This window comes from Odocoileus virginianus, chromosome 19 (assembly GCF_023699985.2).
Source record: "Odocoileus virginianus isolate 20LAN1187 ecotype Illinois chromosome 19, Ovbor_1.2, whole genome shotgun sequence".
NCBI classification, from domain to species: Eukaryota; Metazoa; Chordata; class Mammalia; order Artiodactyla; family Cervidae; genus Odocoileus; species Odocoileus virginianus.
The window spans coordinates 37,700,851-37,714,280 of NC_069692.1; positions in this window are offsets into that span (position 1 = coordinate 37,700,851).

Genomic DNA, 13,430 nt, shown 5'->3' on the forward strand with positions numbered 1-13,430 from the left:
TTTTTATATCTCAAAATGGTTAAGGTTTCACAGACTCAAGGAGAATGGGCCATTACTCCTTTGCTTGCATGACTATATACTTGTCATCACATTCAGGTCTCCAGATCGCCAAACAGATGGTGAATGGTCCTTCCAGGGACCCTAGGATTTGGCTGGTTTTCTTAACACTGCTTTAGTCAGTCAATAACTTATTTACAATTTCACTCATTAAGACTTAAGCTTTATAAAAACCACTGTAATGTGTATACTATGTCCATTCCTTAAGTTAAAATTATCTTTGCCTCAATCAATAACAGAGACCTATACATTACATCCTGTTCAAAACACCAATAAATTTGGCTAAAAATTAGGCCCGTTCTATAACATTTAGTTTTTAACATTTAGATCCCACAGCATTGAGGAAGCTCTCTTTTTGGAAATTAGGAAAGTTTCAAGCAGTGTTTTCATCCCAAATTCATAGTAGGTCTCCCAATGCCTCAATTCAGTCATTTATCAGATATTTATTAGTAGTTATGCATATGCTTAAATTATTCTACTCAAGAGAAAATAAACTCCCTAAAAGCAATCATAATTCTCACTTTTTCATACTTACTACATTGTCTACTTCAGTCATTTACAAATGCTGAATTTAATTGATAACAGATGGCAGGACTTTCAGAATTCACTCTTTTATAGAATGATTTTTAACATAATATCACCAAAAGTTATCTCCCTTTATTATGTATAATTCACACAGGTTTTATTATTTGTTATATGGTTAGAAAGAGAACCTATTTTGGAACCAATATATACTTAAAGCAAAGCCTGTATTTATAATCACAGGCCCTCTAAATATCTAGTATGTAAAAAGGGAACTAGTTCAATACTTCAGTATTTTACATGAGACTTTACTATGTGTAATGATGGGAAAATTCCAATTTCAAATGCACTTTTCATGGAAAATCAGTGTGGATTTAACAGAGAGCAAAGTCTCTATGAAGGAATTCATGATGCAACTTTAGAAATTTACCAGCAGTAAATCACTGGAACTGGATGACTGCTTCATGAGGAGGTGTGGAGGAAATATAGTGTGAAATAGCAGAGATATTGACAAGGATATACCTTAAAAGCAATAAGCACTTGATGATTGGAAAGTTTTCCATACTCAAAAAAGAGCCTAGAAATCTCAGTGAAATCCGAGCTTCAAATAAGAAATGCAGTAAATGATATAGCAAATAGATGGTTCCTTTCAAATAATATAATTGCAACACACATCATGAGTTATTGTTTTAAGTTTTAAAACTGAAATTACTAGCCTTTTCCCAATTAAAGAACTCATATTACATTTCCCCACAAGAACATCATGATTTAAAGTGTTTTAATCTCCTCTGAACATATTCAATTACTTTTAAGTTTGTTTGGTTTGCATTATTCCAAGACATTGCTAATCAAATATTTTAATCAGCACTAGAAAACCACTGTTTACACAGCAAAAGGCAAAATATAGATAATTAAAAACATTAAAATGCCAGATACTACAGTGTTTAAATGTATTTCTTTCATATTCCTTGAAATCTTGTAGCGACTTCTGTATACTCATTTATATCAACATTTCAGCCCCTTAAGTAACTGAAGTTCTTATTGAAAATGATTTACTAAGACACATTTTTTTTTAAAAGATTTTGTCGTCTTTTGAACTATTTAAAAATCTTTCCAATGAAGAAAACAATAAAATCATAGTATCCTTTTTTCCAAACTGTTTTTGAAAACTGATTAAAAAAAATTTTTTTTTTTTTTTCCTAATGAAAATTTGAGGTGGATTCCTGCCTGACTGTGCAATTGAAGACACAACCAGACACAGAACTGCCTCAACTGGCCTGGTCGTACTCCTTTTATGAGACCCAGGTTGCTGAGCCACTAGAACTTAACACTTATTCTGATTAACTTGTTGTACCACTCTACGGGAGACCTGGGTTTGATCCCTGGGTTGGGAAGATCCCCTGGAGAAGGGAATGGCTATCCACTCCAGTATTCTTGCCTGGAGAATTCCATGGTCAAAAGAGACTCACAGGCTACAGTCCATGGGGTCCCAGAGTGAGACATGGCTGAGTGTAGGCATGTATGCATCAGAGGTACCACTACTGCAAGGAATGCATTATACTACAAGCATTCCATATTATCATATGATATCAATATGTGTATCAGAGCAACTCTAAGACAAAAAAAGAAGCTATCGTCCTCATTTTACTCTCAAAGAAACTGAGATTCAATGAAGTTATCTGAATTTATTTTTTTAAAGCATATGATCAGTAAAAAGGTTAAAAAGAATAAAAAAAGACCTTCTGATTCCTCATTAATTTCCTGTCTATATCACAGAATTGACTCTATGTGTTCTTCTACTTCATTGGTGCAGATTTTCATGCCAGCTGACTGGGTTAAAGATGTGGTCTCAGGCTCTGAAACAATTGTGGTTTTTCCCTGTGAAACTCTAATTGCTGTGCTTGCCGGCTGCGCTTCTGTCCTGACCTCATCACTACCATTTTCAACAAGGTACATTGATGAAATCTAATGAAATTAATTTTTTTTCCTGTTGAGATAGACGGAAGGGAAAAAAGATCAAAAATGTGAGTAAATGTTTAAAAAAAAATTCTGGGATAAATTTAGTATATCAGAGCTGGAGCAGTATCAGATTCCCATATTGTGTCTGAATTTACCAGCTCCTAAAAGTGTGAAAAAGGCTTAGAAACTTCATAGATACCTCAATGCCCATGATCCACCCACTTTAGGGTGTGATTTGAAAAGCAAATGGTGTGTTGATGGCATTAAAAAAGGTATAAAAGACATTTTAATGACAGTGTAATCAAAGATTATACACCAGCTGTCACAACCAAGGCAACCATAGTAATTGGGGGTGACCAGAAGGCTTTCCAAAATAAGCTTCTTTTAAAGATTCATTTAAAACTGTCACCAAGGGACTGTTGACATTTTAATTTTTTTCTTTAGATTGGGAGTCATTTTATTTCATCTTTTCTTTGCAGAACAGTACAGCTCAATGTATTATCAATCTGTTTTATAGTGACTGATCGGATACAGAAGCAAAGCAAAGGAAAATGTATTTGTATAATGAACATTTTTATTAAATGTAGGCTATTTTGAAGGCAAACCTTGAAATAATTACTATCTCAGTTTGCCTTAAATGGCAAATAGAGATAGTTTGTACATGCATAATATCTATACCGTTAAATTGGCTAGTAACATTTCTTGATATTCAGGGCCAATAATTGTATGAAAAAGAAAGCAATTACATTAAAATCACTGCCATGTTTATTTGATAATGATGGTTCTTTTATATCTTTTAAGAGTTTTCTATAATTAATGATATAACTATACCTCATATAGTAACATATTATCATTATGCATTCAGCATTTATGTTTTGATTCTTTCCTATTAACCTCACTGAAATCACACTACAGTAATATTTCTTACATTAGTAAAGTACTTAGTATTTTACAAAATGTTTCCTACATATTTTGCATTTGTTTCTCACAACAGTCCAATAAAGGATAGGTAGACATTAACAGCCAGATTTTGTAGGTGGAAATTGAGAATGAGAAAAGTTGATTACTCTTTTGGACTACCGTTTTGAAACTTAACTTTGGACATCTTTGCCAATGCTGGAGACTATCAGTTTGTTTGCTTTAAGCCAACTTAATAAGTAAACAGTGGTATCTTGCATTGTGTTCTTGCATTTTTCTAATAACTAAGGAAGTTGAGCTTCTTTTTAGCTGCATATTTGCATCAGTATGTCTTTTTGGTGAAACGTTTGTTCAAATCTTTTGCTCAACTTTTTTTTTTTTTTTGGTTGCTTTACTCTTATTGAATTCTTTATATAATCTACATACAAGTTATAAAATATTTGATTTATAAATATTTTCTCCCAGCCTGCAGCTTATCTTTTGATTTTTATAGTATCTTTCAAACAGAAATTTTTAATTGAATGAAAATCAAAGTGTTATTTTATGCATAATGCTTTTAGTATTGCATCTGATAAGTCTTTCTCTAACCCAGGATTACAAAGATTTTCTCCTATGTTTTTACTCTTTTTAAAATTTCATGTGTTATCCTGAGTCTGTGGTTCATTTTGGGTTAATTTATGTACAATTATTTGAGGTGTGGTTTGAGGGTTTTTTCAGTTTACGGTATCCAATTATTTCAGCATCATTTTTTGAAAAATATTTTCCTTTTCTTTTGAATCACCTGGCACTTCTGTCAAAAATTAAACCAGCACATATTTACCAGATTTATGCCTAAATCAATTTGCTTGCCTGCCTGCCTTCCTCTCTGGTAAATCTAATATTTGAATCTGAGCCCAACACTGTCTTGTGATAAAGCCATCAAGAAACTGATAAAGGTGATGGTCACAGATTGACTCAATCTGAAAGGCTGAGGCTATTTTCAGAGAACAGGAGGAATGAGAGGAATAGGAGAAGCAGAGAAGAATGAGAGAGAGTGCTAGTCTGGGAGCTGCAGGCCTCTGTGCTGCTTAGCCAGTTTGATATGAAGATCCACAACTTACACAGAAGAGAATTCGCGCAAAACGTTGAGCCACTTACATTGTGCTCTTTGATCTTACAGAAATGTCACATGTTGCTGGACTACTTTATCACCTAGTTCAGAAATTAATGACATTCCATGGAACTGGGAAGTAACAGTTTGAATATGCTTTCAGAACAGGAAGATTTCATTTACTTGCAAGTTAGGGTTAGGAAATAATAACTGTTGCTATTTCACCTCAAGACTATGAAGCTTTCTTAGCCATGGAGGGTACCGACCACCTCTGCTCTGGAACCTGCCACACGCAGAAGAGAGGTCTGAAGAGTAAATATTGAAGAACCCAGTACAGCTGCTAAGTAAGTATAGAAACTCCTCAACATCTTTCATAGGTGAGCATTCATAACTGTAGATGATGTTAAGTATTTAATGATCATTTAACTGCATTCTAAATCACAACTTCCCCTTAGCGAAAGTTTAATTCAAACACACTTGTTTAAAAGTTAATTGAGCAATGATAAGCGCCAATATTTTGAATCATCCCCAGGTTATATTACATCTGCCATGCAGACCTTAATTCAGAAGGACTGCTACCAGATCTGAGACTTTTTTGTATCTTAACTCGAGTGGGACACAGAGTAGATAATTATGCAAGGAAGACAAGCCCCACAAAATTCCTCTGTTGAGTTCTCTGTTTATAATGTATCTCTTTAATAATAACATTATTATCATTATTAGATGCCATTTATACTATAACTTGTAAAATTCCGTGAAGCACATTTTAGGTCCCCAATGACTAAAATCAGGGAATATTTTTTTTTAAAGGAAAGAAAAGTATATTACAATTATTTAACTTCCTGGCAGTCACGGAAAATGATATAACTGTGGTTAAGTCAGACACTGTCTTTCATCTCATGCAACACAATAGGAAGAACATAGCACACTGGATAAAAATTATTCTTGTCAGTAAAAATTTAAACCTGTATCTAATAAAAACTGAGGATCTAAGTAGCAGTTTATAGGAAATTCAGTAGGGAGAGGAGCATGCCAAATGACAACATAAGGATGAAATTGGCCATATCCAGAATATGGAAAATTATATGGTCCAAAATCTATTTACTTTTCTACAAAAAAAAAAAAAAAAAAAAAAAAAGGATGAAAAAATAAAGGAAGGTAAACCTGTAAAAGGTTTAAACTGATGTATCAGACATACCAACCAATTCAATATGTCAGTCATATGGATACTGATTTGAAGAAGAGAACCATAAAAATAAATATTTGAGGCAACTGAGAAAAGATCAAACACCTTATTAATTAATACTGGAGATTATTATTAATTTTGTAAGGCACAATTATGATATCAAAGTTGAATTTCCAAATCTTCAGTATTAGAAATGTACGCTGAAGTATTTACAGGTAAAATGATAGTAATTTTAAGTTTTCTTAACAGTACTCTAGGAACAAAAATGAAAAATAACAGGAAGAGAGTAGATGAACCACGCATATACAACTGATGCTGCTCATTCTAGTATTCTACATTTGCATATTTTTGAATTAAGTGAAAAATTTGTCTAAACTCAACATTCAGAAAACTAAGATCATGGCATCTGGTAACATCACTTCAGGGCAAATAGATGGGAAAACAGTGGAAACAGTGACAGACTTTATTTTCTTGGGTTCCAAAATCACTGCAGATGGTGACTGCAGCCATGAAATGAAAAGACGCTTACTCCTTGGAAGAAAAGTTATGACCAAACTAGACAGCATATTAAAAAGCAGAGACATTACATTGCCAACAAAGGCTTGTCTAGTCAAGGCTATGGTTTTTCCAGTAGTCATGTATGGATGTGAGATTTGGACTATAAAGAAAGTTTAGTGCTGAAGAATTAACGCTTTTGAACTGTGGTGTTGGAGAAGACTCTTGAGAGTCCCTTGGACTGCAAGGAGATCCAACCAGTCCATCCTAAAGGAGATCAGTCCTGGGTGTTCATTGGAAGGACTGATGCTGAAGGTGAAATTCCAATACTTTGCCTACCTGATGCGAAGAGCTGACTCATTTGAAAAGACCCTGATGCTGGGAAAGATTGAGGGCAGGAGGAGAAGGGGATGACAGAGGATGGCATGGTTGGATGGCATCACTGACTCGATGGACATGAGTTTGAGTAAACTCCGGGAGTTGGTGATGGACAGGGAGGCCTGGCGTGCTGCGCTTCATGGGGTCGCAAAGAGTCGGACACGATTGAGTAACTGAACTGAAACATATAACAAAATAGATAGCAAGCAGCATATATGGTATAAATACACTGATGTAGAAGTTAACTTTATAAAATATTTCCCTTAACAATTAAATATGTGAATGTGAAATAATATCTATGAAAATCTTAAATGTTAATACTTATCTGATAAATTTTCTTTGTATTTTTGTATATTTTAGAACATTTAACAGTTAATTTGTATAAATTCAATGATTAAGACACAAGTTTTAAGTTATTTGCAATTATTAGTCAATCATTCATTTTTACTTCTGTTGGTCTTTGGGTAAGCACCTGGTTCTTTGACTCATGGTCTTCAAAATGGCCTCACTGCTATTTTCAGACAACTAGGATAACATTCACAGCTTTAAGTGTTCATAACCAACATAATTTGTTCCAATTTCTAATATAACATTCTTATTCCTCACAGTGTGGTATGTGTTCATTTCTGGCCCCATTAATTAAGCTGAGCACAATAAAACACTTGGATGTTTATAGATCCTGGAATTTGAATATGACATTTTGTATTTATGTTGCTGCTGTTTTATATTAGGATTGGGGACACATCACTCTCATAAACTTGAAGATCCCTAAACTGGGTGTACAAAAATGATGGACAAGAACACATATTTGCTACATTTTTTAGTTCTTCTTATCAGAATGCTAAATAAAACTTTTTCAGTTGTCTCAGTTTTAACTGAGGGCCATTGAACTTAAAGTAAAGGGTGTAAAGAGATCAGACCATTCTAAAAGTTGCTGGGTCCTTTGTGAGAATTTACTAAAAGGGTACTGGAAAGTTATACCTCATCCTTCAGCTTACCTAAAGTCATATGATGGGGTGACTGGTAGAGCAAAGTCAGGAAAGAGGATTACTTTGCAGGAAGCTGCCTGAAAGTTGTGCATTCCTGTCCATCTTTTCTCTTTACCATGTACAGAGTGGGGGTGCTTTTGAAAAGGAGAGATCAGCCCCCTCCTCTGGATGAATGCTGGCTCAGACACAGAAACCTTTGAGCCCCAGTGCTATTAAAGAGCAGAATTTGATAAGAATGGGACCTGTATCTGCTGTGGTTTGTGGGGGCTGGATTGGTGTTTGACCTTCAACAAGAAACTCCTCCAGAAAATAACATGGCCGAGTTCCCTAAAGTCAGACCAGTCCAAGAGCAATGCAGGAGCTGCTGGTTGAAATACCCCTCACAATAAGCAATGGTAGATGTTTCCTGCAAACGGGATTGGACACAGGGAAGAAAACTGTTATTGATTCATCTTTGGCTAGTGTAGTGAGTTGAATAGTCCCCTCTCTTCTAAATGTAAAATGTGACCTTGTTTGGAAATAAAGTCCTTACTGAGGAAATTATTTAAAAGGAGGTTGTACTGAATTAGTAGTTGGTGTTTAGTTGCTAGATAGTGTCCCACTCTTTGTGACCCCATGGACTACAGCCCATCAGGCTCCTCTGTCCATGGGATTTCCCAGGCAAGAGGACTGGGGTGGGTCATCACATCCTTCTCAAGGGATCTTCCTGACCCGAGGATGGAACCCACATCTCCTGCTTGGCAGGTGGATTCTTTACCACTGAGCCTCTAGGGGAGCCCCATACTGAAAAAGGGTGGGCTGTAAATCCAAGGCCTGTGTTCTTCTAAGATTAGAGGAGGACATGCAGAGACTCATACAGTGAAGAAGCTCACTTGAAGATTGGAGTTCTGTTTCCACACTGAAGAAAACCCAGAGGTACCAGACCCTGGAAGAGGCACGGGACACCAAGGATGTCCAGAGACCATCAAAAGCTAAAAGAGGCGTGGGATGGTTTCTTCCTCAGAGGCTCCAGAAGGAACCAAACTACTGACATCCTGATTTCATACTCTGGCCTCCTGAACCATTGAAGAACGACTTTTATTTTAAGATACCCAGATTACAGTAATTTGTTATAGCAGCCCTGGGAAACTAGTGCAGCTAGAGTAAATAAAATATATCATCCAGACCAGAACTATTTTGAGTCAAGGCTTTACAACAGTATAAGCAAACCTGGCCCCTGATTATCTCTCTGATCTCATCTTCCAACTGCGCTCCTTTTATTAACTTCATTACTCAGCTATACTGTCCTCCTTACGGCTCCATGAGTGTACAAAAAACTCCCCATTCTCGATCCTTTGCACTCAGTGCTTCCCAGTCAGATGGGCTTATTGTCCAGATAATTAGATGGCTCCTTCCATCACTTCCTGAAGGCTTTTGACAAGTCTATCTTACCAAGGAGCCTTTTCTGAATATCCTCTGCTAAACAACAAAACAACTAAATGCCTTCTCTACTGCATTTTCTTTTCCTCCACCATCTTGCATACATTGTTTCCAAAACCACTCATCATATCATCTTTATTGTCTACTTCCATCACCATCCATTATTATCAATAGAACATAAGTTTCATAAAGGCATAAACTTGTTCTTTCATATGCTAGGGGTTCGATAAATAGTGTGAATGAATTATTGTCAAGCAATATCTCTGATAAGAATTTTTTTAAAATAAAATGCAAAAAATATGCCAATGAATTCAATAATCTAGATGGACTTTATTAATTTATGAAAAGTTAAATTTAAAAAATTGGACCAAGAAGAAAAATAGTTCACATGAAAACACTATTAAATAGGCAGAGTAGTAAACTCTCCACTCCAATATTTTAAGAAATAGATTCCCTATATTATACATGACATTCAAAAAATAAAAAACAGAGGAAATGCGGCTCAATTTATTTGGTATATAATATATAAAATTACAAATGCATATAGGTTTACTTAGTTGCAAATTATATGAGGAAAATGTAAGATATTCTCAGAGAAAACCATACTATTTATCCCCTCAATAATGAAAGATAAAGCTAACAAAAAACGGAAAAAAAAAGTGTAGATCGGCACCACACAGTTCATAGTTTGTTCTGGTAGCTACATAAAATCATTGTACCCAAGAATTACAAAATACATCTTCTCTACTAGGATACATGAAACATTATAAAACCTGACCATGCATTAGACAAATAAGTCTCAGCAATTTAAAGGAAAAGATAAAATTCATGTCTTAGACACAAAATATTGGAAATCATTCACAAGAAAATCTAACTTACAGTGAGGCAACACAGTTGTGAATTTAAAGCACACTTTTTAAAAGCACTCTGGAGAAGCAGAATTGCAGGCCTGGTACATAAAGTTTTGGAGTTCTGCGGTGACTCAAAGGAGAAGGGTAATCTGGGACAAGACCAGATCAGACTCTACCTGAGTAGAGAAGCTGCCATGGGCCATTTATCCAACTAAATGTTGACTTTTAGTCACTTAACTATTCCTGACCTGGTTTCCATCCCCTCCTTCAATTTTCCTCTTCCCCTCCTGAGCTGGCCAGATACTCCCAAAATGTTATTTCTTCCTCTGTATTACAGGCAAAACAGACACCAGGATTTGCAACCAAGTGGTCTTTTGGGAAAGGAATCACAGAGATTAGCATACAGTCTTAAGACATCTGAATGTACAACTAGAGAGTTCACTTTTACCACTGTAACTCATAGAAAATCCCCTGAAAGCAGTGAGAATGCAGAGTGTAATCACAGTATATTTTGTGATGTCCAAGTGTAAAAATCAGTCAATCTACTTATCACTGGGACAATTCTCAAGCGTGGGGTAATTCTCCAGCTTCCTAAAAGGCTCTCCTGTTTTCAATTATTCTTTTTTTTCATGTCTCTGTAAAGAGTTGCAAAAACCCCTAACTTTCTAAAGCTTTTTCCTTAAAAAGCAAACATCATGGATGACCATCAGGGGTGTTTACCATACATCTTATGCTGGTAAGAACTCTAAGACACCTAATAATTTTGAAAATACTTCAGTAACTATTTAGAGCTATCTTAGGAATCTCATTGTTTTTTTGATATCTGTAATAAACTTCAAGGTCCTGTTGCAGTTACTATTATTAATATCTACATGAAACGGACAAGAGTTCAGTACAGTTCAGTCACTCAGTTCTCTCCAACTCTTTGTGACCCCATGGACTGCAGCACACCAGGCCTTCTTGTCCATAGCCAACTCCCGGAATTTGCTCAAACTCACGTCCATTGAGTCGGTGATGGCATCCAACCATCTCATCCTCTGTCATCCCCTTCTCCTCCCACCTTCAATCTTTCTCAGCATCAGGGTCTTTTCAAATGGGTCAGTTCTTCATATCAAATGGACAAAGTATTGGAATTTCAGCTTCAGCCTCAGTCTTTCCAATGAACATTCAGGACTGATTTTCTTTAGGATGGACTGGTTGGATCTCCTTGCAGTCCAAGGGACTCTCAAGAGTCTTCTCCAACACCACAGTTCAAAAACATCAATTATTCAGTGCTCAGCCTTCTCCACAGTCCAACTCTCACATCCATACATGACCGCTGGAAAAACCACAGCCTTGACCAGACGGACCTTTGTTGGCAAAGTAACATCTCTGTTTTTTAATATGCTGTCTAGGTTGGTCATAACTTTCCTTCCAAGAAGTAAGCATCTTTTAATTTCATGGCTGCAGCCACCATCTGCAGTGATTTTGGAGCCCCCAAAAATAAAGTCTGCCACTGTTTCCACTGTTTCCCCATTTGTTTGCTATGAAGTCATGGGACCAAATGCCATGATCTTTGTTGAATGTTGAGCTTTAAGCCAACTTTTTCACCCTTCTCTTTCACTTTCAGCAACAGGCTTTTTAGTTCCTCTTCACTTTTTGCCATAAGGGTGGTGTCATCTGCCTATCTGAGGTTATTGATATTCCTCTCAGTAACCTTGATTCCAGCTTGTGTTTCATCCAGACCAGCATTTCTTATGATGTACTCTGCATATAAGTTAAATAAGCAGGATGACAATATATAGCCTTGATGTACTCCTTTTCTTATTTGGAACCAGTCTGTTGTTCCATGTCCAGGTCTAACTGTTGCTTCCTGACCTGCATACAGGTTTCTCAAGAGGCAGGTCAGGTGCTCTGGTATTCCTATCTCTTTATGAATTTTTCACAGTTTATTGTGATCCACACAGTCAAAGGCTTTGGCATAGTCGATAAAGCAGAAGTAGATATTTTCTGCAACTCTCTTGCTTTTTCGATGATCCAACAGATATTGGCAATTTGATCTCTGGTTCCTCTGCCTTTTCTAAAACCAGCTTGAATATCTGGAAGTTCATGGTTTGCAGACTGTTGAAGCCTGGCTTGGAGAATTTTGAGCATTACTTTACTAGCTTGTTAGATGAGTGCAATTGTGAGGTAATTTGGGCATTCTTTGGCACTGCCTTTCTTTGGGATAGGAATGAAATATGGAAAAATTTTATAGGTCATTATATATTCTATTGGAGTGTTCTTAAATTGTCCTGTCAAATCCCAGGATATTAGAATGAACCTCAGATTTTAAAAATTTTAACTATGCTCAGTTAAGCCAGTGTATAAACCCACAACATCAAAATGTGTTGCACAGCTAGAGGATATTCTGATGAAACTGAATACTCAAGGACAACAGTTGCATATAACTTATTCTTACAAAGATAATATTGCATGAATAGCATTCATGGTACTTGTAAAATACCAAACTGTCAAAATTAAAAGGACATTTTTCTTCCAATTTCCAATAAACGCAAACTTCATATTCCCCAATTGCAAAGCTGTTACTTAAGCAATTGAAAGTTCTCATGAAATAATCTCTAAACAATTATTTAAATAAAAACAGACAAAATATATAAACTTTGGTCAGAATGTCCAGTCCAACGAAGTATTTTAAACTTGTAAAATACTTCCAACATTCTAAATTCATCCTCTTTCTATACCTTTATGTATATATTATGCTTTCAGAACAATCTTGTAAAACATAGAACAGGATGAAATTTCTGACTAAACATTATTTATAATGTTTCTATTAAAATATAATAAATTTACTGAAAAAACACAACTCACATAGACATTTAATTAGCAGTTATATATCTTTCCCAAAGAACTAATTAATTACTCCTACCAAAGTTTTAAGAATACATGTTAGCATTTTGTAAATTTTTCTAGGAAATGGAAAAGTCCAATCTAATTCTTTTTACAAGGTAAATAAGCTCATATAAATTATTATCTATACTACACAAGAAAAATATTAATAAGGGAAATTAGAATCCCATCTTACAGAGTAGCACTTTGCAAAAGCCCTCAGTATGTTCAAAAATACATCCAATATTACATTATTATACGCAATTAAATTTACAAATGTTAAGAATTTCTGTAGCTAGTCACATAAGCAAGTAAATAGGTCAAGGCAACTATAGCATGACTACTTTGCAACTGCTTACCGTATGTGGCAGAAGAATTGGTTTGTTTGGCTTGTTACAGTGTTTGCTCTTTTATTAAAACTTGCTGAGCTCCTACGCTACATTCTTAAACTGTGACACAAACCCAGTGTGTTCTCAGGATTGTGAGCCCGCTCACGTCGCCGTGTGGGGCTTGGGAGCAAGGGAACCCAGCACGGACCTGTCGATGCTCACACCGCCTGCTCTGCCTTGAGAAAGCTCTTTGCCACTAACTCAAAGGTATCTTGTCTTCTGCCATCATCTCTGAGTCAGCAACAGGCAAACATGGTAAAACTGTGAGATTCTTCAAAATTTTGGCAATTATATAAATTCAAATTATAT